The sequence below is a fragment of the Schistocerca nitens genome, chromosome 6, assembly GCF_023898315.1.
Source record: "Schistocerca nitens isolate TAMUIC-IGC-003100 chromosome 6, iqSchNite1.1, whole genome shotgun sequence".
NCBI classification, from domain to species: Eukaryota; Metazoa; Arthropoda; class Insecta; order Orthoptera; family Acrididae; genus Schistocerca; species Schistocerca nitens.
In genome coordinates, this window is record NC_064619.1 from 756,017,114 (window position 1) to 756,041,868 (window position 24,755).

Consider the following 24,755-nt stretch of genomic DNA (forward strand, 5'->3'; position numbering starts at 1 on the left):
TTGACGATGAAACAAAGAAATTGCATCGGATTTAAATATAAGAGACACAATGCCGACTTAAGTACAGGAAGACTGAGTCGTCCTACTGTCTATGTTTTGAGCGTTTCCTGTAACACCAGTTTTACATTCCGATGCACCTCTGCAGGTTTACTGTATCCATTCGACCTTCCCAGTGACGATGGAACACAGAAATTGCATCGGAATTAAATATGAGTCACAATGCCGACTTATGTACAAGAAATCTGAGTCTTCTTAGGGTCTATGTTTTGAGCGTTTCCTGTGTCACCAGTTTTACATTCCGATGCACCTCTGCAGGTTTACTGTATCCCTTGGACCTTCACAGTGACGATGAAACACAGATATTGCAACGGAATTAAATATAAGAGACACAATGCCGATTTAAGTACAGGAAGACTGAGTCTTTATACTGTCTATGTTTTCAGCGTTTCCTGTGTAATCAGTTTTACATTCCGATGCAACTCTGCAGGTTTACAGTATTCCTTGGACCTTCCCATTGACGATGAAACACAGAAATTGCATCGGAATTAAATATGAGACACAATGCCGACTTAAGTACAGAAAGACTGAGTCTTCCTACTGTCTATGTTTTGAGCGTTTCCTGTGTCACCAGTTTTACATTGCGATGCACCTCTGCAGGTTTACTGTATCCATTGGACCTTCCCATTGACGATGAAACACAGAAATTGCATCGGATTTAAATATAAGAGACACAATGCCGACTTAAGTACAGAAAGACTGAGTCTTCTTAGGGTCTATGTTTTGAGCGTTTCCTGTGTCACCAGTTTTACATTCCGATGCACCCCTGCAGGTTTACTGTATCCATTGGACCTTCCCATTGACGATGAAACACAGAAATTGCATCGGATTTAAATATAAGAGGCAACGCCGACTTAAGTATAGGAAGACTGAGTCTTCCTACTGTCTATGTTTTGAGCGTTTCCTGTGTCACCAGTATTTCATTCCGATGCACCTCTGCAGGTTTACTGTATCCATTCGACCTTCACAGTGACGATGAAACACAGAAATTGCATCGGAATTAAATATAAGAGACACAATGCCGCCTTAAGTACAACAAAACTGAGCCTCCTTAGGGTCTATGTTTCGAGCGTTTCCTGTGTCACCCGTTTTACATTCCGATGCACCTCTGCAGTTTTACTGTATCCATTGGACCTTCCCAGTGACGATGAAACACAGAAATTGCATCGGAATTAAATATAAGAGACACAATGCCGACTTAAGTACAAGAAAACTGAGTCTTCTTAGGGTCTATGTTTTGAGCGTTTCCTGTGTCACCGGTTTTACATTCCGATGGACCTCTGCAGGTTTTCTGTATCAATTGGACCTCCCCATCGACGATGAAACACAGAAATTGCATCGGAATTAGGTCTAAGAGACACAATGTCGACTTAAGTACAGGAAGACTGAGTCTTCCTACTGTCTACGTTTTGAGCGTTTCCTCTGTCACCAGTTTTACATTCCGATGCACCTCTGCAGGTTTACTGTATCCATTGGACCTTCCCATTGACGATGAAACACAGAAATTGCATCGCATTTACATATAAGAGACACAATGCCGACTTAAGTACAGGAAGACTGAGTCTTCCTACTGACTATGTTTTGAGCGATTCCTGTGTCACCAGTTTTACATTCCGATGGACCTCTGCAGGTTTTCTGTATCCCTTGGACCTCCCCATCGACGATGAAACACAGAAATTGCATCGGAATTAGATCTAAGAGACACAATGTCGACTTAAGTACAGGAAGACTGAGTCTTTATTCTGTCTATGTTTTCAGCGTTTCCTGTGTAATCAGTTTTACATTCCGATGCAATTCTGCAGGTTTACTGTATTCCTTGGACCTTCCCATTGACGATGAAACACAGAAATTGCATCGGAATTAAATATGAGACACACTGCCGACTTAAGTACAGAAAGACTGAGTCTTCCTACTGTCTATGTTTTGAGCGTTTCCTGTGTCACCAGTTTAACATTCCGATGCACCCCTGTAGGTTTACTGTATCCATTGGACCTTCCCATTGACGATGAAACACAGAAATTGCATCAAATTTAAATATAAGAGACACAATGCCGACTTAAGTACAGAAAGACTGAGTCTTCCTACTGTCTATGTTTTGAGCGTTTCCTGTGTCACCAGTTTTACATTCCGATGCACCCCTGCAGGTTTACTGTATCCATTGGACCTTCCCATTGACGATGAAACACAGAAATTGCATCGGATTTAAATATAAGAGCCACAATGACGACTTAAGTACAGGAAGACTGAGTCTTCCTACTGTCTATGTTTTGAGCGTTTCCTGTGTCACCAGTTTTTCATTCCGATGCACCTCTGCAGGTTTACTGTATCCATTCCACCTTCACAGTGACGATGAAACACAGAAATTGCATCGGAATTAAATATAAGAGACACAATGCCGCCTTAAGTACAACAAAACTAAGCCTCCTTAGGGTCTATGTTTTGAGCGTTTCCCTTGTCACCCGTTTTACATTCCGATGCACCTCTGCAGGTTTACTGTATCCATTGGACCTTCCCAGTGACGATGAAACACAGAAATTGCATCGGAATTAAATATAAGAGACACAATGCCGACTTAAGTACAAGAAAACTGAGTCTTCTTAGGGTCTATGTTTTGAGCGTTTCCTGTGTCACCGGTTTTACATTCCGATGGATCTCTGCAGGTTTTCTGTATCCGTTGGACCTCCCCATCGACGATGAAACACAGAAATTGCATCGGAATTAGATCTAAGAGTCACAATGCCGACTTAAGTACAGGAAGACCGAGTCTTCCTACTGTCTACGTTTTGAGCGTTTCCTCTGTCACCAGTTTTACATTCCGATGCACCTCTGCAGGTTTACTGTATCCATTGGACCTTCCCATTGACGATGAAACACAGAAATTACATCGCATTTAAATATAAGAGACACAATGCCGACTTAAGTACAGGAAGACTGAGTCTTCCTACTGTCTATGTTTTGAGCGTATCCTGTGTCACCAGTTTTACATTCCGATGCACCTCTGCAGGTTTACTGTATCCCTTCGACCTTCACAGTGAAGTTGAAAAACAGATATTGCATCGGAATTAAATATAAGAGACACAATGCCGACTTAAGTACAAGAAAACTGAGTCTTCTTAGGGTCTATGTTTTGAGCGTTTCCTGTGTCACCAGTTTTACATTCCGATGGACCTCTGCAGGTTTACTGCATCCCTTGGACCTTCCCATTGACGATGAAACACAGAAATTGCATCGGATTTAAATATACGAGACATAATGCCGACTTAAGTACAGGAAGACTGAGTCTTCCTACTGTCTATGTTTTGAGCGTTTCCTGTAACACCAGTTTTACATTCCGATGCACCTCTGCAGGTTTACTGTATCCATTGGACCTTCCCAGTGACGATGGAACACAGAAATTGCATCGGAATTAAATATAAGAGACACAATGCCGACTTAAGTACAAGAAAACTGAGTATTCTTGGTGACTATGTTTTCAGCGTTTCCTGTGTCACCAGTTTTACATTCCGATGCACCTCTGCAGGTTTACTGTATCCATTCGACCTTCACAGTGACGATGAAACACAGAAATTGCATCGGAATTAAATATAAGAGACACAATGCCGCCTTAAGTACAACAAAACTGAGCCTCCTTAGGGTCTATGTTTCGAGCGTTTCCTGTGTCACCCGTTTTACATTCCGATGCACCTCTGCAGTTTTACTGTATCCATTGGACCTTCCCAGTGACGATGAAACACAGAAATTGCATCGGAATTAAATATAAGAGACACAATGCCGACTTAAGTACAAGAAAACTGAGTCTTCTTAGGGTCTATGCTTTGAGCGTTTCCTGTGTCACCGGTTTTACATTCCGATGGACCTCTGCAGGTTTTCTGTATCAATTGGACCTCCCCATCGACGATGAAACACAGAAATTGCATCGGAATTAGGTCTAAGAGACACAATGTCGACTTAAGTACAGGAAGACTGAGTCTTCCTACTGTCTACGTTTTGAGCGTTTCCTCTGTCACCAGTTTTACATTCCGATGCACCTCTGCAGGTTTACCGTATCCATTGGACCTTCCCATTGACGATGAAACACAGAAATTGCATCGCATTTACATATAAGAGACACAATGCCGACTTAAGTACAGGAAGACTGAGTCTTCCTACTGACTATGTTTTGAGCGATTCCTGTGTCACCAGTTTTACATTCCGATGGACCTCTGCAGGTTTTCTGTATCCCTTGGACCTCCCCATCGACGATGAAACACAGAAATTGCATCGGAATTAGATCTAAGAGACACAATGTCGACTTAAGTACAGGAAGACTGAGTCTTTATTCTGTCTATGTTTTCAGCGTTTCCTGTGTAATCAGTTTTACATTCCGATGCAACTCTGCAGGTTTACTGTATTCCTTGGACCTTCCCATTGACGATGAAACACAGAAATTGCATCGGAATTAAATATGAGACACACTGCCGACTTAAGTACAGAAAGACTGAGTCTTCCTACTGTCTATGTTTTGAGCATTTCCTGTGTCACCAGTTTAACATTCCGATGCACCCCTGTAGGTTTACTGTATCCATTGGACCTTCCCATTGACGATGAAACACAGAAATTGCATCAAATTTAAATATAAGAGACACAATGCCGACTTAAGTACAGAAAGACTGAGTCTTCCTACTGTCTATGTTTTGAGCGTTTCCTGTGTCACCAGTTTTACATTCCGATGCACCCCTGCAGGTTTACTGTATCCATTGGACCTTCCCATTGACGATCAAACACAGAAATTGCATCGGATTTAAATATAAGAGCCACAATGACGACTTAAGTACAGGAAGACTGAGTCTTCCTACTGTCTATGTTTTGAGCGTTTCCTGTGTCACCAGTTTTTCATTCCGATGCACCTCTGCAGGTTTACTGTATCCATTCGACCTTCACAGTGACGATGAAACACAGAAATTGCATCGGAATTAAATATAAGAGACACAATGCCGCCTTAAGTACAACAAAACTAAGCCTCCTTAGGGTCTATGTTTTGAGCGTTTCCCTTGTCACCCGTTTTACATTCCGATGCACCTCTGCAGGTTTACTGTATCCATTGGACCTTCCCAGTGACGATGAAACACAGAAATTGCATCGGAATTAAATATAAGAGACACAATGCCGACTTAAGTACAAGAAAACTGAGTCTTCTTAGGGTCTATGTTTTGAGCGTTTCCTGTGTCACCGGTTTTACATTCCGATGGATCTCTGCAGGTTTTCTGTATCCGTTGGACCTCCCCATCGACGATGAAACACAGAAATTGCATCGGAATTAGATCTAAGAGTCACAATGCCGACTTAAGTACAGGAAGACTGAGTCTTCCTACTGTCTACGTTTTGAGCGTTTCCTCTGTCACCAGTTTTACATTCCGATGCACCTCTGCAGGTTTACTGTATCCATTGGACCTTCCCATTGACGATGAAACACAGAAATTACATCGCATTTAAATATAAGAGACACAATGCCGACTTAAGTACAGGAAGACTGAGTCTTCCTACTGTCTATGTTTTGAGCGTTTCCTGTGTCACCAGTTTTACATTCCGATGCACCTCTGCAGGTTTACTGTATCCCTTCGACCTTCACAGTGAAGTTGAAAAACAGATATTGCATCGGAATTAAATATAAGAGACACAATGCCGACTTAAGTACAAGAAAACTGAGTCTTCTTAGGGTCTATGTTTTGAGCGTTTCCTGTGTCACCAGTTTTACATTCCGATGGACCTCTGCAGGTTTACTGCATCCCTTGGACCTTCCCATTGACGATGAAACACAGAAATTGCATCGGATTTAAATATACGAGACATAATGCCGACTTAAGTACAGGAAGACTGAATCTTCCTACTGTCTATGTTTTGAGCGTTTCCTGTAACACCAGTTTTACATTCCGATGCACCTCTGCAGGTTTACTGTATCCATTGGACCTTCCCAGTGACGATGGAACACAGAAATTGCATCGGAATTAAATATAAGAGACACAATGCCGACTTAAGTACAAGAAAACTGAGTATTCTTGGTGACTATGTTTTCAGCGTTTCCTGTGTCACCAGTTTTACATTCCGATGCACCTCTGCAGGTTTACTGTATCCATTGGACCTTCACAGAGACGATGAAACACAGAAATTGAATCGGAATTAATTATAAGAGGCACAATGCCGCCTTAAGTACTACAAAACTGAGTCTCCTTAGGGTCTATGTTTCGAGCGTTTCCTGTGTCACCCGTTTTACATTCCGATGCACCTCTGCAGTTTTACTGTATCCATTGGACCTTCCCAGTGACGATGAAACACAGAAATTGCATCGGAATTAAATATAAGAGACACAATGCCGACTTAAGTACAAGAAAACTGAGTCTCCTTAGGGTCTATGTTTTGAGCGTTGCCTGTGTCACCGGTTTTACATTCCGATGGACCTCTGCAGGTTTTCTGTATCCCTTGGACCTCCCCATCGACGATGAAACACAGAAATTGCATCGGAATTAGATCTAAGAGACACAATGTCGACTTAAGTACAGGAAGACTGAGTCTTTATTCTGTCTATGTTTTCAGCGTTTCCTGTGTAATCAGTTTTACATTCCGATGCAACTCTGCAGGTTTACTGTATTCCTTGGACTTTCCCATTGACGATGAAACACAGAAATTGCATCGGAATTAAATATGAGACACACTGCCGACTTAAGTACAGAAAGACTGAGTCTTCCTACTGTCTATGTTTTGAGCGTTTCCTGTGTCACCAGTTTAACATTCCGATGCACCCCTGTAGGTTTACTGTATCCATTGGACCTTCCCATTGACGATGAAACACAGAAATTGCATCAAATTTAAATATAAGAGACACAATGCCGACTTAAGTACAGAAAGACTGAGTCTTCCTACTGTCTATGTTTTGAGCGTTTCCTGTGTCACCAGTTTTACATTCCGATGCACCTCTGCAGGTTTACTGTATCCATTGGACCTTCCCATTGACGATGAAACACAGAAATTGCATCGGATTTAAATATAAGAGCCACAATGACGACTTAAGTACGGGAAGACTGAGTCTTCCTACTGTCTATGTTTTGAGCGTTTCCTGTGTCACCAGTTTTTCATTCCGATGCACCTCTGCAGGTTTACTGTATCCATTCGACCTTCACAGTGACGATGAAACACAGAAATTGCATCGGAATTAAATATAAGAGACACAATGCCGCCTTAAGTACAACAAAACTAAGCCTCCTTAGGGTCTATGTTTTGAGCGTTTCCCTTGTCACCCGTTTTACATTCCGATGCACCTCTGCAGGTTTACTGTATCCATTGGACCTTCCCAGTGACGATGAAACACAGAAATTGCATCGGAATTAAATATAAGAGACACAATGCCGACTTAAGTACAAGAAAACTGGGTCTTCTTAGGGTCTATGTTTTGAGCGTTTCCTGTGTCACCGGTTTTACATTCCGATGGATCTCTGCAGGTTTTCTGTATCCGTTGGACCTCCCCATCGACGATGAAACACAGAAATTGCATCGGAATTAGATCTAAGAGTCACAATGCCGACTTAAGTACAGGAAGACTGAGTCTTCCTACTGTCTACGTTTTGAGCGTTTCCTCTGTCACCAGTTTTACATTCCGATGCACCTCTGCAGGTTTACTGTATCCATTGGACCTTCCCATTGACGATGAAACACAGAAATTACATCGCATTTAAATATAAGAGACACAATGCCGACTTAAGTACAGGAAGACTGAGTCTTCCTACTGTCTATGTTTTGAGCGTTTCCTGTGTCACCAGTTTTACATTCCGATGCACCTCTGCAGGTTTACTGTATCCCTTCGACCTTCACAGTGAAGTTGAAAAACAGATATTGCATCGGAATTAAATATAAGAGACACAATGCCGACTTAAGTACAAGAAAACTGAGTCTTCTTAGGGTCTATGATTTGAGCGTTTTCTGTGTCACCGGTTTTACATTCCGATGGATCTCTGCAGGTTTTCTGTATCTGTTGGACCTCCCCATCGACGATGAAACACAGAAATTGCATCGGAATTAGATCTAAGAGACACAATGCCGACTTAAGTACAGGAAGACTGAGTCTTCCTACTGTCTATGTTTTGAGCGTTTCCTGTGTCACCAGTTTTACTTTCCGATGCACCTCTGCAGGTTTACTGTATCCCTTCGACCTTCACAGTGAAGTTGAAGAACAGATATTGCATCGGAATTAAATATAAGAGACACAATGCCGACTTAAGTACAAGAAAACTGAGTCTTCTTAGGGTCAATGTTTTGAGTGTTTCCTGTGTCACCAGTTTTACATTCCGATGGACCTCTGCAGGTTTACTGCATCCTTTGGACCTTCCCATTGACGATGAAACACAGAAATTGCATCGGATTTAAATATACGAGACACAATGCCGACTTAACTACAGGAAGACTGAGTCTTCCTACTGTCTATGTTTTGAGCGTTTCCTGTGTCACCAGTTTTACATTCCGATGCACCTCTGCAGGTTTACTGTATCCATTGGACCTTCCCAGTGACGATGGAACACAGAAATTGCATCGGAATTAAATATAAGAGTCACAATGCCGACTTAAGTACAAGAAAACTGAGTCTTCTTAGGGTCTATGTTTTGAGCGTTTCCTGTGTCACCAGTTTTACATTCCGATGCACCTCTGCAGGTTTACTGTATTCCTTGGACCTTCACAGTGACGATGAAACACAGATATTGCATCGGAATTAAATATAAGAGACACAATGCCGATTTTAGTACAGGAAGACTGAGTCTTTATACTGTCTATATTTTCAGCGTTTCCTGTGTAATCAGTTTTACATTCCGATGCAACTCTGCAGGTTTACTGTATTCCTTGGTCCTTCCCATTGACGATGAAACACAGAAATTGCATCGGAATTAAATATGAGACACAATGCCGACTTAAGTACAAAAAGACTGAGTCTTCCTACTGTCTATGTTTTGAGCGTTTCCTGTGTCACCAGTTTTACATTCCGATGCACCTCTGCAGGTTTACTGTATCCCTTCGACCTTCACAGTGAAGTTGAAGAACAGATATTGCATCGGAATTAAATATTAGAGACACAATGCCGACTTAAGTACAAGAAAACTGAGTCTTCTTAGGGTCTATGTTTTGAGCGTTTCCTGTGTCACCAGTTTTACATTCCGATTGACCTCTGCAGGTTTACTGCATCCCTTGGACCTTCCCATTGACGATGAAACACAGAAATTGCATCGGATTTAAATATACGATACACAATGCCGACTTAAGTAGAGGAAGACTGAGTCTTCCTACTGTCTATGTTTTGAGCGTTTCCTGTAACAGCAGTTTTAAATTCCGATGCACCTCTGCAGGTTTACTGTATCCATTGGACCTTCCCAGAGACGATGGAACACAGAAATTGCATCGGAATTAAATATAAGAGTCACAATGCCGACTTAAGTACAAGAAAACTGAGTCTTCTTAGGGTCTATGTTTTGAGCGTTTCCTGTGTCACCAGTTTTACATTCCGATGCACCTCTGCCGGTTTACTGTATTCCTTGGACCTTCACAGTGACGATGAAACACAGATATTGCATCGGAATTAAATATAAGAGACACAATGCCGACTTAAGTACAGGAAGACTGAGTCTTCCTACTGTCTATGTTTTGAGCGTTTCCTGTGTCACCAGTTTTACATTCCGTTGCACCCCTGCAGGTTTACTGTATCCATTGGACCTTCCCATTGACGATGAAACACTGAAATTGCATCGTATTTAAATATAAGAGACACAATGCCAACTTAAGTACAGGAAGACTGAGTCTTCCAACTGTCTATGTTTTGAGCGTTTCCTGTGTCACCAGTTTTTCATTCCGATGCACCTCTGCAGGTTTACTGTATCCATTCGACCTTCACAGTGACGATGAAACACAGAAATTGCATCGGAATTAAATATAAGAGACACAATGCCGACTTAAGTACAAGAAAACTGAGTATTCTTGGTGTCTATGTTTTGAGCGTTTCCTGTGTCACCAGTTTTACATTTCGATGCACCTCTGCAGGTTTACTGTATCCATTGGACCTTCACAGAGACGATGAAACGCAGAAATTGCATCGTAATTAATTATAAGAGACACAATGCCGCCTTAAGTACTACAAAACAGGGTCTCCTTAGGGTCTATGTTTTGAGCGTCTCCTGTGTCACCCGTTTTACATTCCGATGCACCTCTGCAGGTTTACTGTATCCATTGGAGCTTCCCAGTGACGATGAAACACAGAAATTGCATCGGAATTAAATATAAGAGACACAATGCCGACTTAAGTACAAGAAAACTGAGCCTTCTTGGGGTCTATGTTTTGAGCGTTTCCTGTGTCACCGGTTTTACATTCCGATGGACCTCTGCAGGTTTTCTGTATCTGTTGGACCTCCCCATCGACGATGAAACACAGAAATTGCATCGGAATTAGATCTAAGAGACACAATGCCGACTTAAGTACAGGAAGACTGAGTCTTCCTACTGTCTATGTTTTGAGCGTTTCCTGTGTCACCAGTTTTACATTCCGATGCACCTCTGCAGGTTTACTGTATCCCTTCGACCTTCACAGTGAAGTTGAAAAACAGATATTGCATCGGAATTAAATATAAGAGACACAATGCCGACTTAAGTACAAGAAAACTGATTCTTCTTAGGGTCTATGTTTCGAGCGTTTCCTGTGTCACCAGTTTTACATTCCGATGGACTCCTGCAGGTTTACTCCATCCCTTGGACCTTCCCATAAACGATGAAACACAAAAATTGCATCGGAATTCAATATAAGAGACACAATGTAGACTTAAGTACAAGAAAACTGAGTCTTTTTAGGGTCTATGTTTTGAGCTTTTCCTGTGTCACCAGTTTTACATTCCGATGCACCTCTTCAGGTTTACTGTATCCATTGGACCTTCACAGTGACGATGAAACACAGAAATTGCATCGGAATTAAATATAAGAGACACAATGCCGACTTAAGTACAGGGAGACTGAGTCTTCCTACTGTCTATGTTTTGAGCGTTTCCTGTAACTCCAGTTTTACATTCCGATGCACCTCTGCAGGTTTACTGTATCCATTGGCCCTTCACAGTGACAATGAAACACAGAAATTGCATCGGAATTAAATATAAGAGACACAATGCCGACTTAAGCACAACAAAACTGAGTCTTCTTAGGGTCTATGATTTGAGCGATTCCTGTGTCACCAGTTTTACATTCCGATGCACCTCTGCAGGTTTACTGTATAGATTGGACCTTCCCATTGACGATGAAACACAGAAATTGCATCGGAATTAAATATAAGAGACACAATGCCGACTTAAGCACAACAAAACTGAGTCTTCTTAGGGTCTATGTTTTGAGCGTTTCCTGTAACACCAGTTTTACATTCCGATGCACCTCTGCAGGTTTACTGTATCCATTGGAAATTCCCAGTGACGATGAAACACAGAAATTGCATTGGAATTAGATATAAGAGGCACAATGCCGACTTAAGTACAAGAAAACTGAGTCTTCTTAGTGTCTATGCTTTGAGCGTTCCTGTGTCACCAGTTTTACATTCCGATGGACCTCTGCAGGTTTACTGCATCCCTTGGACCTTCCCATCGACGATGAAACACAGAAATTGCATCGGAATTAAATCTAAGGGGCCCAATGTCGACTTAAGTACAGGAAGACTGAAACTTCCTACTGTCTACGTTTTGAGCGTTTCCTGTGTCACCAGTTTTACTTTCCGGTGCACCTCTGCAGGTTTACTGTATCCATTGGACCTTCCATTTACGATGAAACACAGAAATTGCATCGGATTTAAAAATAAGAGACACATTGCCGACTTAAGTACACGAAGACTGAGTCTTCCTACTGTCTATGTTTTGAGCGTTTCCTGTGTCACCAGTTTTACATTCCGATGCACCTCTGCAGGTTTACTGTATTCATTGGACCTTCACAGTGTCGATGAAACACAGAAATTGCATCGGAATTAAATATAAGAGACACAATGCCGACTTATGTACCAGAAAACTGAGTCTTCTTAGGGTCTATGATTTAAGCGTTTCCTGTGTCACCAGTTTTACATTCCGATGCACCGCTGCAGGTTTACTGTATCCCTTATACCTTCACAGTGACGATGAAACACAGATATTGCATCGGAATTAAATATAAGAGACACAATGCCGATTTAAGTACAGGAAGGCTGAGTCTTTATACTGTCTATGTTTTCAGCGTTTCCTGTGTTATCAGTTTTACATTCCGATGCACCTCTTCAGGTTTACTGTATTCCTTGGACCTTCCCATTGACGATGAAACACAGAAATTGCATCGGAATGAAATATAAGAGACACAATGCCGACTTAAGTACAGATAGACTGAGTCTTCCTTTTGTCTATGTTTTGAGCGTTTTCTGTGTCACCAGTTTTACATTCCGATGCACCTATGCAGGATACTGTATCCTTGGACCTTTACAGTGACGATGAAACACAGAAATTGCTTTGGAATTAAATATAAGAGATACAATGCCGAAATAAGTACAGGAAGACTGTGTCTTCCTACTGCCTATGTATTGAGCGTTTCCTGTGTCTCCAGGTTTACATTCCGATGCACCTCTGCAGGTTTACTGTATTCCTTGGCCCTTCCCAAAGACGGTAAAACACAGAAATTGCATCAGAATTAAATATAAGTGACACAATGCCGACTTAAGTACAGGAAGACTGAGTCTTCCTACTGTCTATGTTTAGAGCGTTTCCTGTGTCACCAGTTTTACATTCCGATGCACCTCTGGAGGTTTACTGTATCCATTCGACTTTCACAGTGACGATGGAACACAGAAATTGCATCGGAATTAAATATAAGAGACACAATGCCGACTTAAGTACTACAAAACTGAGTCTTCTTAGGGTCTATGTTTTGAGAGTTTCCTGTGTCACCAGTTTTATATTCCGATGCACCTCTGCAGGTTTTCTTTATCCCTTGGAACTTTCCATCGACGATGAAACACAGAAATTGCATCGGATTTAAATATAAGAGACACAATGCCGACTTAAGTACAGGAAGACTCAGTCTTCCTACTGTCTATGATTTGAGCGTTTCCGGTGTCGCCACTTTTACATTCCGATGGACCTCTGCAGGATTACTGTATCCCTTCGACCTTCACATTGACGATGAAAAACAGATATTGCATCGGAATTAAATATAAGAGACACAATGCCGACTTAAGTACACAAAAACTGAGACTTCTTAAGGTCTATGATTTGAGCGTTTCCTGTCTCACCAGATTTACATTCCGATATACCTCTGCAGGTTTACTGTATAACGTGGACCTTCCCATTGACGATGAAACACAGAAATTTCATCGGAATTAAATCTAAGAGACACAATGTCGTCTTAAGTACAGGAAGACTGAGTCTTCCTACTGTCTACCTTTTGAGCGTTTCCTGTGTCACCAGTTTTACATTCCGATGCACCTCGGCAGGTTTACTGTATCCATTCCTCCTTCACAGTGACGATGAAACACAGAAATTGCATCGGAATTAAATATAAGAGACACAATGCCGACTTAAGTACAAGAAAACTGAGTCTTCTTACGGTCTATGATTTGAGCGTATCCTGTGTCACCAGTTTTACATTCCGACGCACCTCTGAAGGTTTACTGTATCACTTGGACCTTCCCAATTTCGATGAAACACAGAAATTGTATCGGAATTAAATATTAGAGACACAATGCCGACTTAAGAACAGGAAGACTGAGTCTTCCTACTGCCTATGTCTTGAGCGTTTCCTGTAACACCAGTTTTTCATTCCGATGCACCTCTGCAGGTTTACTGTATCCATTGGACCTTCACAGTGACGATGAAACACAGAAATTGCATCGGAATTAAATATAAGAGACACAATGCCGACATAAGTACAACAAAACTGAGTCTTCTTAGGGTCTATGTTTTGAGCGTTTCCTGTGTCACCAGTTTTACATTCCGATGCACCTCTGCAGGTTTACTGTATAGATTGGACCTTCCCATTGACGATGAAACACAGAAATTGCATTGGCATTAAATATAAGAAACACAACGCCGACTTACGTACATGAAAACTGAGTCTTCTTACGGTCTATGTTTTGAGCGTTTCCTGTGTCACCAGTTTTACATTCCCATGCACCGTTGCAGGTTTACTGTATCTCTTGGACCTTCACAGTGACGATGAAATACAGATATTGCAACGGAATTAAATATAAGAGACACAATGCCGATTTAAGTACAGGAAGGCTGAGTCTTTATACTGTCTATGCTTTCAGCGATTCCTGTGTAATTAGTTTTACATTCAGATGCACCTCTTCAGGTTTACTGTATTCCTTGGACCTTCCCATTGACGATGAAACACAGAAATTGCATCGGAATTAAATATAAGAGACACAATTCCGACTTAAGTACAGGAAGACTGAGTCTTTCTTTTGTCTATGTTTTGAGCATTTTCTGTGTCACCAGTTTTACATTCCGATGCACCTCTGCAGGATACTGTATCCTTGGACCTTCACAGTGACGATGAAACACAGAAATTGCTTTGGAATTAAATATAAGAGATACAATGCCGAAATAAGTACAGGAAGACTGTGTCTTTCTACTGTCTATGTATTGAGCGTTTCCGGTGTCACCAGTTTTACATTCCAATGCACCTCTGCAGGTTTACTGTATCCATTGGACCTTCCCACTGACGATGAAACACAGAAATTGCATCGGATTTAAATATAAGAGACACAATGCCGACTTAAGTACAGGAAGACTGAGTCTTCCAACTGTCTATGTTTTGAGCGTTTCCGGTGTCACCAGTTTTACATTCCGATGGACCTCTTCAGGTTTACTGTATCCCTTGGACCTTCCCATTGACGATGAAACACAGATATTGCATTGGAATTAAATATAAGAGACACAATGCCGACTTAAGTACACAAAAACTGACACTTCTTAAGGTCTATGATTTGAGCGTTTCCTGTGTCACCAGATTTACATTCCGATGGACCTCTGCAGGTTTACTGTATCCCTTGGACCTTCCCATTGACGATGAAACACAGAAATTGCATCGGAATTAAATCTAAGAGACACAATGTCGTCTTAAGTACAGGAAGACTGAGTCTTCCTACTGTCTACGTTTTGAGCGTTTCCTGTGTCACCAGTTTTACATTCCGATGCACCTCTGCAGGCTTACTGTATCCATTCGTCCATCACAGTGACGATGAAACACAGAAATTGCATCGGAATGAAATATAAGAGACACAATGCCGACTTAAGTACAAGAAAACAGAGTCTTCTTACGGTCGATGATTTGAGCGTATCCTGTGTCACCAGATTTACATTCCGACGCACCTTTGCAGGTTTACTGTTTCCCTTGGACCTTCCCATTGTCGATGAAACACAGAAATTGCATCGGAATTAAATATTAGAGACACAATGCCGACTTAAGAAGAGGAAGACTGAGTCTTCCTACTGTCTATGTTTTGAGCGTTTCCTGTAACACCAGTTTTACATTCCGATGCACCTCTGCAGGTTTAGTGTATGCATTGGACCTTCCCAGTGACGATGAAACACAGAAATTGCATCGGAATTAGATATAAGAGACACAATGCCGACTGAAGTACAAGAAATCTGAGTCTTCTTAGGGTCTATGTTTTGAGCGTTTCCTGTGTCACCAGTTTTACATTCCGATGCAACTCTGCAGGTTTACTGTATCCCTTGGACCTTCCCATGGACGATGAAACACAGAAATTGCATCGGAATTAAATCTAAGAGACTCAATGGCGACTTAAGTACAGGAAGACTGAGTCTTCCTACTGTCTACGTTTTGATCGTTTCCTGTGTCACTAGTTTTACATTCCGATGCACCTCTGCAGGTTACTGTATACATTGGACCTTCCCATTGACGATGAAACACAGAAATTGCATCGGATTTAAATATAAGAGACACAATGCCGACTTAAGTACACGAAGACTGAGTCTTCCTACTGTTTATGTTTTGAGCGTTTCCTGTGTCACCAGTTTTACATTCCGATGCACCTCTGCAGGTTTACTGTATCCATTGGACCTTCCCATTGACGATGAATCAAAGAAATTGCATCGGATTTAAATGTAAGAGGCACAATGCCGACTTAAGTGCAGGATGACTGAGTCTTCCTACTGTCTATGTTTTGAGCGTTTCCTGTGTCACCAGTTTTACATTCCGATGCACGTCTGCAGGTTTACTGATTCCATTGGACCTTCCCACTGACGATGAAACACAGAAATTGCTTCGGATTTAATTAGAAGAGACACAATGCCGACTTAAGTACAGGAAGACTGAGTCTTCCTACTGTCTATGTTTTGAGCTTTTCCGGTGTGACCAGTTTCACATTCCGATGCACCTCTGCAGGTTTACTGTATCCCTTCGGCCTTCACAGTAACGATGAAAAACAGAAATTGCATCGGAATTAGATATAAGAGACACAATGCCGACTTAAGTACAAAAAAACTGAGTCTTCCTACGGTCTATGATTTGAGCGTTTCCTGTGTCACCAGATTTACATTCCGATGGACCTCTGCAGGTTTACTGTCTCCCTTGGACCTTCCCATTGACGATGAAACACAGATATTGCATCGGAATTAAATCTAAGAGGCAGAATGTCGTCTTAAGTACAGGAAGACTGAGTCTTCCTACAGTCTACGTTTTGAGCGTTTCCTGTGCCACCAGTTTTACATTCCGATGCACCGCTGCAGGTTTACTGTCTCCCTTGGACCTTCACAGTGACGATGAAACACAGATATTGCATCGGAATTAAATATAAGAGACACAATGCCGACTTAAGAACTGGAAGACTGAGTCTTCCTACTGTCTATGTTTTTTAGCGTTTCCTGTGTCACCAGTTTTACATTCCGATGCACCACTGCAGGTTTACTAAACCCATTGGACCTTCCCATTGACGATGAAACACAGAAATTGCATCGGAATTAAATCTAAGAGACTCAATGGCGACTTAAGTACAGGAAGACTGAGTCTTCCTACTGTCTACGTTTTGATCGTTTCCTGTGTCACTAGTTTTACATTCCGATGCACCTCTGCAGGTTACTGTATACATTGGACCTTCCCATTGACGATGAAACACAGAAATTGCATCGGATTTAAATATAAGAGACACAATGCCGACTTAAGTACACGAAGACTGAGTCTTCCTACTGTTTATGTTTTGAGCGTTTCCTGTGTCACCAGTTTTACATTCCGATGCACCTCTGCAGGTTTACTGTATCCATTGGACCTTCCCATTGACGATGAAACAAAGAAATTGCATCGGATTTAAATGTAAGAGGCACAATGCCGACTTAAGTGCAGGATGACTGAGTCTTCCTACTGTCTACCTTTTGAGCGTTTCCTGTGTCACCAGTTTTACATTCCGATGCACCTCGGCAGGTTTACTGTATCCATTCGTCCTTCACAGTGACGATGAAACACAGAAATTGCATCGGAATTAAATATAAGAGACACAATGCCGACTTAAGTACAAGAAAACTGAGTCTTCTTACGGTCTATGATTTGAGCGTAACCTGTGTCACCAGTTTTACATTCCGACGCACCTCTGAAGGTTTACTGTATCACTTGGACCTTCCCAATGTCGATGAAGCACAGAAATTGTATCGGAATTAAATATTAGAGACACAATGCCGACTTAAGAACAGGAAGACTGAGTCTTCCTACTGCCTATGTCTTGAGCGTTTCCTGTAACACCAGTTTTTCATTCCGATGCACCTCTGCAGGTTTACTGTATCCATTGGACCTTCACAGTGACGATGAAACACAGAAATTGCATCGGAATTAAATATAAGAGACACAATGCCGACTTAAGTACAACAAAACTGAGTCTTCTTAGGGTCTATGTTTTGAGCGTTTCCTGTGTCACCAGTTTTACATTCCGATGCACCTCTGCAGGTTTACTGTATAGATTGGACCTTCCCATTGACGATGAAACACAGAAATTGCATTGGCATTAAATATAAGAAACACAACGCCGACTTACGTACATGAAAACTGAGTCTTCTTACGGTCTATGTTTTGAGCGTTTCCTGTGTCACCAGTTTTACATTCCCATGCACCGTTGCAGGTTTACTGTATCTCTTGGACCTTCACAGTGACGATGAAATACAGATATTGCAACGGAATTAAATATAAGAGACACAATGCCGATTTAAGTACAGGAAGGCTGAGTCTTTATACTGTCTATGCTTTCAGCGATTCCTGTGTAATTAGTTTTACATTCAGATGCACCTCTTCAGGTTTACTGTATTCCTTGGACCTTCCCATTGACGATGAAACACAGAAATTGCATCGGAATTAAATATAAGAGACACAATTCCGACTTAAGTACAGGAAGACTGAGTCTTTCTTTTGTCTATGTTTTGAGCATTTTCTGTGTCACCAGTTTTACATTCCGATGCACCTCTGTAGGATACTGTATCCTTGGACCTTCACAGTGACGATGAAACACAGAAATTGCTTTGGAATTAAATATAAGAGATACAATGCCGAAATAAGTACAGGAAGACTGTGTCTTTCTACTGTCTATGTATTGAGCGTTTCCGGTGTCACCAGTTTTACATTCCAATGCACCACTGCAGGTTTACTGTATCCATTGGACCTTCCCACTGACGATGAAACACAGAAATTGCATCGGATTTAAATATAAGAGACACAATGCCGACTTAAGTACAGGAAGACTGAGTCTTCCAACTGTCTATGATTTGAGCGTTTCCGGTGTCACCAGTTTTACATTCCGATGGACCTCTTCAGGTTTACTGTATCCCTTGGACCTTCCCATTGACGATGAAACACAGATATTGCATTGGAATTAAATATAAGAGACACAATGCCGACTTAAGTACACAAAAACTGACACTTCTTAAGGTCTATGATTTGATCGTTTCCTGTGTCACCAGATTTACATTCCGATGGACCTCTGCAGGTTTACTGTATCCCTTGGACCTTCCCATTGACGATGAAACACAGAAATTGCATCGGAATTAAATCTAAGAGACACAATGTCGTCTTAAGTACAGGAAGACTGAGTCTTCCTACTGTCTACGTTTTGAGCGTTTCCTGTGTCACCAGTTTTACATTCCGATGCACCTCTGCAGGCTTACTGTATCCATTCGTCCATCACAGTGACGATGAAACACAGAAATTGCATCGGAATGAAATATAAGAGACACAATGCCGACTTAAGTACAAGAAAACTGAGACTTCTTACGGTCGATGATTTGAGCGTATCCTGTGTCACCAGATTTACATTCCGACGCACCTCTGCAGGTTTACTGTTTCCCTTGGACCTTCCCATTGTCGATGAAACACAGAAATTGCATCGGAATTAAATATTAGAGACACAATGCCGACTTAAGAAGAGGAAGACTGAGTCTTCCTACTGTCTATGTTTTGAGCGTTTCCTGTAACACCAGTTTTACATTCCGATGCACCTCTGCAGGTTTAGTGTATGCATTGGACCTTCCCAGTGACGATGAAACACAGAAATTGCATCGGAATTAGATATAAGAGACACAATGCCGACTGAAGTACAAGAAATCTGAGTCTTCTTAGGGTCTATGTTTTGAGCGTTTCCTGTGTCACCAGTTTTACATTCCGATGCAACTCTGCAGGTTTACTGTATCCCTTGGACCTTCCCATGGACGATGAAACACAGAAATTGCATCGGAATTAAATCTAAGAGACTCAATGGCGACTTAAGTACAGGAAGACTGAGTCTTCCTACTGTCTACGTTTTGATCGTTTCCTGTGTCACTAGTTTTACATTCCGATGCACCTCTGCAGGTTACTGTATACATTGGACCTTCCCATTGACGATGAAACACAGAAATTGCATCGGATTTAAATATAAGAGACACAATGCCGACTTAAGTACACGAAGACTGAGTCTTCCTACTGTTTATGTTTTGAGCGTTTCCTGTGTCACCAGTTTTACATTCCGATGCACCTCTGCAGGTTTACTGTATCCATTGGACCTTCCCATTGACGATGAAACAAAGAAATTGCATCGGATTTAAATGTAAGAGGCACAATGCCGACTTAAGTGCAGGATGACTGAGTCTTCCTACTGTCTATGATTTGAGCGTTTCCTGTGTCACCAGTTTTACATTCCGATGCACGTCTGCAGGTTTACTGATTCCATTGGACCTTCCCACTGACGATGAAACACAGAAATTGCTTCGGATTTAATTAGAAGAGACACAATGCCGACTTAAGTACAGGAAGACTGAGTCTTCCTACTGTCTATGTTTTGAGCTTTTCCGGTGTGACCAGTTTCACATTCCTATGCACCTCTGCAGGTTTACTGTATCCCTTCGGCCTTCACAGTAACGATGAAAAACAGAAATTGCATCGGAATTAGATATAAGAGACACAATGCCGACTTAAGAACAGGAAGACTGAGTCTTCCTACTGTCTATGTTTTTTAGCGTTTCCTGTGTCACCAGTTTTACATTCCGATGCACCACTGCAGGTTTACTAAACCCATTGGACCTTCCCATTGACGATGAAACACAGAAATTGCATCGGAATTATATACAAGAGACACAACGCCGACTTAAGTACAAGAAAACTGAGTCTTCTTACGGTCTATGTTTTGAGCGTTTCCTGTGTCATCAGTTTTACATTCCGATACACCTCTGCAGGTTTACTGTATCCCTTGGACCTTCCCGTTGACGATGAAACTCAGAAATTACATCGGAATTAAATATAGGAGACACAATGCCGACTTAAGCACAGGAAGACAGAGTCTTATTACTGTCTATGATTTGAGCGTTTCCTGTGTCACCAGTTTTACTTTCCGATGAACCTCTGCAGGTTTATTGTATCCTTTGGACCTTCCCATTGACGATGAAACAGAGATATTGCATCGGAATTAAATATAAGAGGCACAATGCCGACATAAGAACAGGAAGACTTAGTCTTCCTACTGTCTATGTTTTGAGCGTTTCCTGTGTCACCAGTTTTACATTCCGATGCACCTTTGCAGGTTTACTGTATCCATTGGACCTTCACAGTGACGATTAAACACAGAAATTGTTTTTGGAATTAAATATAAGAGACACAATGCCGACTTAAGTACAGGAAGACTGAGTCTTCCTAGTGTCTATGATTTGAGCGTTTCCTGTGTCACCAGTTTTACATTCCTATGCAGCTCTGCAGGTTTACTGTATCCCTTGGACCTTCCCATTGACGATGAAACACAGAAATTGCATCGGAATTAAATATAAGAGACACAATGCCGACTTAAGTACAGGAAGACTGAGCCTTCGTACTGTCTATGATTTGAGCGTTTCCTGTGTCTCCAGTTTTACATTCCGATGCACCTCTGCAGGTTTACTGTATCCATTGGACCTTCCAATTAACGATGAAACGCAGAAATGGCATCGGATTTAAATATAAGAGACACAATGCCGACTTAAGTAGAAGAAGTGTGAGTCTTCCTACTGTCTATGTTTTGAGCGTTTCCTGTGTCACCAGTTTTACATTCCGATGCACCTCTGCAGGTTTACAGTATCCATTGGACCTTCACAGTGACGATGAAACACAGAAATTGCATCGGAATTAAAAATAAGAGACACAATGCCGACTTAAGAACAGGAAGACTGAGTCTTCCTACTGTCTATGTTTTTTAGCGTTTCCTGTGTCACCAGTTTTACATTCCGATGCACCTCTGCAGGTTTACTGTATCCCTTGGGCGTTCCCATTGACGATGAAACACAGAAATTGCATCGGAACTAAATATAAGAGACACAATGCCGACATAAGTACTACAAAACTGAGTCTTGTTAGGGTCTATGTTTTGAGCGTTTCCTGTGTCACCACTTTTACATTCCGATGCACCTCTGCAGGTTTACTGTATCTATTGGAGCTTCACAGTGACGATGAAACACAGAAATTGCATCGGAATTAAATATTAGAGACACAATGCTGACTTAAGTACTACAAAACGGAGTTTTCTTAGTGTCTGTGTTTTGAGCGTCTCCTGTGTCACCAGTTTTACATTCCGATGCACCTCTGCAGGTTTACTGTATACATTGAACCTTCCCATCGGCGATGAAACACAGAAATTGCATCGGAATTAAATATAAGAGACACAATGCCGATTTAAGTACAGGAAGGCTGAGTCTTCCTACTGTCTATGTTTTCAGCGTTTCCTGTGTAATCAGTTTTACATTCCGATGCACCTGTTCAGGTTTTCTGTATTCCTTGGACCTTCCCATTGACGATGAAACACAGAAATTGCATCGGAATTAAATATAAGAGACACAATGCCGACATAAGAACAGGAAGACTGAGTCTTACTGCTGTCTATGTTTGAGCATTTCCTGTGTCACCAGTTTTACATTCCGATGCACCTCTGCAGGTTTACCGTATCCATTGGACCTTCCCATTGACGATGAAACACAGAAATTGCATCGGAATTAAATATAAGAGACACAATGCCGACTTAAGTACAGGAAGACTGAGTCTTCCTACTGTCTATGATTTGAGCGTTTCCTGTGTCACCAGTTTTACATTCCGATGCACCTCTGCAGGCCTACTGTATACATTGGACCTTCACAGTGACGATGAAACACAGAAATTGCATCGGAATTAAATATAAGAAACACAACGCCGACTTAAGTACAAGAAAACTGAGTCTTCTTACGGTCTATGATTTGAGCGTTTCCTGTGTCACCAGTTTTACAATGCGATGCACCTCTGCAGGTTTATTGTATCCCTTAGGCCTTTCCATTGACGATAAAACACAGAAATTGCATCGGAATTAAATATTAGAGACACAATGCCGACTTAAGAACACGATGGCTGAGTCTTCCTACTGTCTATGTGCATCGGAATGTAAAACTGGAGACACAGGAAACGCTCAAATCATAGACATTCCGATGCACCGCTGCAGGTTTACTGTCTCCCTTGGACCTTCACAGTGACGATGAAACACAGATATTGCATCGGAATTAAATATAAGAGGAACAATGCCGACTTAAGGACAGGAAGACTGAGTCTTCCTACTGTCTATGTTTTGAGCGTTTCCTGTACCACCAGTTTTACATTCCGGTGCACCTCTGCAGGTTTACTGTACCCATTGGACCTTCCCATTGACGATGAAACACAGAAATTGCATCGGAATTAAATACAAGAGACACAACGCCGACTTAAGTACAAGAAAACTGAGTCTTCTTACGGTCTATGTTTTGAGCGTTTCCTCTGTCATCAGTTTTACATTCCGATACACCTCTGCAGGTTTACTGTATCCCTTGAACCTTCCCGTTGACGATGAAACTCAGAAATTACATCGGAATTAAATATAGGAGACACAATGCCGACTTAACCACAGGAAGACTGAGTCTTATTACTGTCTATGATTTGAGCGTTTCCTGTGTCACCAGTTTTACATTCCGATGAACCTCTGCAGGTTTATTGTATCCCTTTGACCTTCCCATTGACGATGAAACAGAGATATTGCATCGGAATTAAATATAAGAGGCACAATGCCGACATAAGAACAGGAAGACTGAGTCTTCCTACTGTCTATGTTTTCAGCGTTTCCTGTGTCATCGGTTTTACATTCCGATGCACCTCTGCAGGTTTACTGTATCCATTGGACCTTCACAGTGACGATTAAACACAGAAATTGTTTTTGGAATTAAATATAAGAGACACAATGCCGACATAAGTACAGGAAGACTGAGTCTTCCTAGTGTCTATGATTTGAGCGTTTCCTGTGTCACCGGTTTTACATTCCTATGCAGCTCTGCAGGTTTACTGTATCCCTTGGACCTTCCCATTGACGATGAAACACAGGAATTGCATCGGAATTAAATATAAGAGACACAATGCCGACTTCAGTACAGGAAGACTGAGCCTTGGTACTGTCTATGATTTGAGCGTTTCATGTGTCTCCAGTTTTACATTCCGATGCACCTCTGCAGGTTTACTGTATCCATTGGACCTTCCCATTGACGATGAAACGCAGAAATGGCATCGGATTTCAATATAAGAGACACAATGCCGACTTAACTACAATAAGTCTGAGTCTTCCTACTGTCTATGTTTTGAGCGTTTCCTGTGTCACCAGTTTTACATTCCGATGCACCTCTGCAGGTTTACTGTATCCATTGGACCTTCACAGTGACGATGAAACACAGAAATTGCATCGGAATTAAAAATAAGAGACACAATGCCGACTTAAGAACAGGAAGACTGAGTCTTCCTACTGTCTATGTTTTTTAGCGTTTCCTGTGTCACCAGTTTTACATTCCGATGCACCTCTGCAGGTCTACTGTATCCATTGGACCTTCCCATTGACGATGAAACACAGAAATTGCATCGGATTTAAATATAAGAGACACAATGCCGTCTTAAGTAGAGGAAGACTGAGTCTTCCTACTGTCTATGTTTTGAGCGTTTCCTGTGTCACCAGTTTTACATTCCGTTACACCTCTGCAGGTTTACTGTATCCATTGGACCTTCACAGTGACGATGAAACACAGAAATTGCATCGGAATTAAATATTAGAGACACAATGCTGACTTAAGTACTACAAAACGGAGTCTTCTTTGGGTCTGTGTTTTGAGCGACTCCTGTGTCTCCAGTTTTACATTCCGATGCACCTCTGCAGGTTTACTGTATACATT